This window comes from Varanus komodoensis, unplaced genomic scaffold (assembly GCF_004798865.1).
Source record: "Varanus komodoensis strain SLA01 unplaced genomic scaffold, ASM479886v1 scaffold19, whole genome shotgun sequence".
Lineage (NCBI taxonomy): Eukaryota > Metazoa > Chordata > Lepidosauria > Squamata > Varanidae > Varanus > Varanus komodoensis.
The window spans coordinates 19,778,768-19,783,254 of NW_025335550.1; the positions used below are offsets into that span (position 1 = coordinate 19,778,768).

At 43.1% G+C, this 4,487-nt stretch overlaps 1 long non-coding RNA gene across 1 annotated transcript in view; it reads left to right on the forward strand.

The window, feature by feature from the left end:
- LOC123022349 overlaps positions 1-400 on the forward strand; it is a 935-nt gene extending 535 nt beyond the window's left edge. Inside the window, exon 3 of the long non-coding RNA XR_006414512.1 lies at positions 253-400. This is a non-coding gene — a long non-coding RNA (uncharacterized LOC123022349). The remainder of the gene's footprint in view (positions 1-252) is intronic.
- Positions 401-4,487: the final 4,087 nt, after the last annotated feature.

A 4,487-nucleotide genomic window follows, 5' to 3' on the forward strand; every position in this document is an offset into this window, starting at 1 on the left:
TGATAGCTTCATGCCATGTGTCTGAGCAACATGTATGAGTGATTTACGGACATTACGTTATCGGGGCATGCGCCCCACTCAACCACGGCCATAATTTCCTCCACCTACTGGGCGGCATCCTCCCTTTTTCCTCGCGGCTCAACCAAAAAATCTTCTCTTGGACAAATTTGACTGAGCCAGCCACGTCAGCCACCTTTTGTGTCTTTATCGCTCTGTGGCGTTGGAGGGACAGCGCCAACAGAACGTACAGAGTCCTACATTAGGGTTAGGGGTGTGCCCCAGGGTAGGGTTAAGGTTAGAAAAACGAGGCATCTTGGCATGAATTTGATGGCTGCAACGTGCTTAGAATGGGCAGAAATGCTGAGCTGTGCAGAAAAAGCTACTCAAGGAAGGATTTATCAAAATCAATACTTTTCAAAGGAACTTTAGCCATATATTAGGGTTAGGGGTGTGCCCCAGGGTAGGGTTAGGGTTAGAAAAACAAGGTGTCTTCACATGAATTTCAAGGCTGCAATGTGCTTAGACTGGCGAGAAATGTTGAGATGTGCAGAAAAAGCTACTCAAAAAGTCCTTTTCAAAATCTCCCTCTTTTCAATGGAACTTCAGCCCTATATTAGGGTTAGTGGTATGCACGAGGGTAGGGTTAGGGTTAGAAAAATGAGGTGTCCTGGCATGATTTTCATGGCTGCAATGTGCATAAAATGGGCAGAAATGTTGAGCTGTGCAGAAACAGCTACTCACGGGAGGCTTTTCAAAATCATTTTTTTCAATGGAACTATAGCCCCATTTTAGGGTTAGGAGTGTGCACCAGGATAGGGTTAGGGTAAGAAAACTGAGGTGTCCTGGCATAATTTTGATGACTGGAATGTGCTTTGAATGGGCAGAAACGTTGAACTGTGCAGAAAAAGCTACTCAAAAAGTCCTTTTCAAAATCGGCAGAAATGTTGAGCTGTACAGAAGAAGCCACTCCAGAAAGGCTTTTTCAAAATAACTTCTTTTCAATGTAACTTTAGCCCTATCTTAGGGTTAGAAGTTTGCTCCAGGGTAGGGTTAGGGTTAGAAGAACAAGGTGTCCTGGCAAGATTTTGATGTTTGCATTGTGCTTAGAATGGGCAGAAAAGTTGAGCTGTGCAGAAAAATCTACTCAAAAAGGCTTTTTCAAAATCGCACTCTTTTCAATGGAAATTCAGCCCTATATGAAGTTTAGCGGTGTGCCCCAGGGTAGGGTTAGGGTTAGAAAAATGAGGTGTCCTGTCATGATTTTGATGGCTGCAATGTGCTTAGAATGGGCAAAAATGTTGAGTTGTGCAGATAAAGCTACTCAAGAAGGCTTTTTAAAAATCACTTCTTTTCAATGGTACTATAGCCCTATCTTAGGGTTAGAGGTTTGCACAGGGGTAGGGTTAGGGTTAGAAGAACGAGGTGTCTTGGCAAGATTTTGATGTTTGCATTGTGTTTAGAATAGGGCAGAAATGTTGAGCAGTGCAAAAAAAAAAAAAAAAACCTACTCAAAAAGGCCTTTTCAAAATCGCACTCTTTTCAATGGAAATTCTGCCTTATATGAAGGTTAGGGGTGTGCACCAGGGCAGGGTTAGGGTTACAAAAACAAGGTGTCATGGCATGACTTTGAGGGCTGCAACGTGCTTAGCCCGGGCAGCAACGTAGAGCTGTGCAGAAAAAGCTACTATAGAAGGCCTTTTCCAAATCACCATACTTTCAATGGAACTTTAGCCCTATCTTAGGGTTAGGGGTGTGCACCAGGTTAGGGTTAGGGTTAGAAAAATGAGGTGTCTTGGCATGAGTTTAATGGCTGCAACATGCTCAGAATGGGCAGAAGCATTGAGCTGTGCAGAACAAGCTACTCAAGATGGTTTTTTAAAAATCATTTCTTTTCAATGGATCTTTAGCCCCATATTAGGGTTAGGGGTGTGCACCAGGGTAGAATTAGGGTTTGAAAAACTAGATGTCCACGAATGATTTTGATGGCTGAAACATGGTTAGAATAGGCAGAAAAGTTGAGCTGTGCAGAAAAAGCTACTATAGAAGGCCTTTTTCAAATCACCCGACTTTAAATTGAAATTTAACCCTATATTAGGCTTAGGTGTGTGCACCAGGGTAGGGTTAGGATTAGAAAAACGAGGTGGTTTGGCATGAATTTAATTGCTGCAACGTGCTTAGAATGGGCAGAAATGTTGATCTGTGCAGAAGAAGCCACTCAGGAAAGGCTTTTTCAAAATCACTTCTTTTCAATGGAACTTTAGCCCCATGTTAGGGTTAGGGGTGTGCACAAGGTTAGGGATAGGGTTAGAAAAACGAGGTGTCTTGGCATGAGTTTAATGGCTGCAACGTGCTCAGAATGGGCAGAAACGTTGAGCTGTGCAGAACAAGCTACTCAAGAAGGCTTTTTAAAAGTCACTTCTTTTCAATGGATCTTTAGCCCCATATTAGGGTTAAGGGTGTGCAACAGGTTAGGGTTAGAAAAATGAGGTGTCCTGGCAACATTTTGATGTTTGCATTGTACTTAGAATGGGCAGAACCATTCAGCTGTGCAGAAAAAGCTAGTATAGAAGGCCTTTTCCAAATCACCCTACTTTCAATGGAACTTTAACCCTATATGAGGGTTAGGGGTGTGCACCAGGTTAGGGTTAGGGTTAGAAGAACGAGGTGTCCTGGCAATATTTTGATGTTTGTATTGTGCTTATAATGGGCAGAAATGTTGAGCTGTGCTGAAAAATCTAATCAAGAAGGCTTTTGACAAATCACTTCTTTTCAATGGATCTTTAGCCCCATATTAGGGTTAGGGGTGTGCACCAGCGTAGGGTTAGGATTAAAAAAACGAGATGTCCAGGCATAAGTTTAATGGCTGCAATGTGCTCAGAATTGTCAGAAATGTTGAGCTGTGCAGAAGAAGCCACTCAAGAAAAGGTTTTTTCAAAATCACTTATTTTCAATGCAACTTTAGCCCTATCTTAGTGTTAGAGGTGTGCACCAGGGTAGGGTTAGGGTTAGGAAAATGAGATGTCCAGGCATGATTTTGATGGCTGCAACATGCTTAGAATGGGCAGAAACGCTGATCTGTGCAGAGCAAGCTACTCATGGAGGCTTTTTAAAAATCACCTCTTTTCAATGGATCTTTAGCCCCATATTAGGGTTAGGGGTGTGCACCAGCATAGGGTTAGGGTGAAAAACACGAGCTGTCCGGGCAGGATTTTGACGGCTGCAACATGCCTAGAATGGGCAGAAACGTTGAGCAGTGCAGAAAAAGCTACTCAAGAAGGCTTTTTAAAAGTCACTTCTTTTCAATGGATCTTTAGCCCCATATTAGGGTTAGGGGTGTGCACCAGCGTAGGGTTAGGGTTAAAAAAATGAGATGTCCAGGCATGATTTTGATGGCTGCAGCATGCTTAGAATGGGCAGAAATGCTGAGCTGTGCAGAAAAAGCTACAATAGAAGGCCTTTTCCAAATCTGCCTACTTTCAATGCATCTTTAACCCTATCTTAGGGTTAGAGGTGTGCACCAGGGTACGGTTAGGGTCAGGAAAACGAGATGTCCAGGCATGATTTTGATGGCTGCAACGGGCTTAGAATGACCAGAAACGCTGAGCTGTGCAGAGCAAGCTACTATAGAAGGCCTTTTCCAAATCACCCTACTTTCAATGGAACTTTAGCCCTATCAAAGGGTTAGAGGTTTGCACCAGGGTAGGGTAAGGGTTAGAAGAACGAGATGTCCAGGCAATATTTTCATGTTTGCATTGTACTTAGAATGGGCAGAAAAGTTGACCCGTGTAGAAAAATCTACTCAAAAAGGCTTTTTAAAAATCACTTCTTTTCAATGGTACTATAGCCCCATATTAGTGTTAGGGGTGTGCACCAGGGTAGGGTTAGGGTTAGAAAAACGAGATGTCCAGGACTGATTTGGATGGCTGCAATGCGCTTTGAATGGGCAGAAACTTTGAGCTGTGCAGAAAATCTACTATAGAAGGCCTTCTCCAAATAATCCTACTTTCAATGGAACTTTAACCTTATATTAGGGTTAGTGGTGCGCACCAGGTTAGGGTTAGGGTTAGAAGAACGAGGTGTCCTGGCAATATTTTGATGTTTGTATTGTGCTTAGAATGGGGAGAAATATTGAGGTGTGCTGAAAAAGCTAATCAAGAAGGCTTTTGACAAATCACTTCTTTTGATGGCTGCAACAGGCTTAGAATGGGCAGAAACGCTGATCTGTGCAGAGCAAGCTAATCAAGAAGGCTTCCTAAAAGTCACCTCTTTTCAATGGATCTTAAGCCCCATATTAGGGTTAAGGGTGTGCCCCAGGGTAGGGTTAGGAAAACGAGATGTCCAGGCATGATTTTGATGGCTGCAACTTGCTTAGAATGGGCAGAAACGCTGAGCTGTGCAGAGCAACCTACTCAAATAGGCTTTTTGCGAATCGCACTCTTTTTAATGGAAATTCAGCCCTATATTTGGGTTAGGGGTGTGAACCAGGG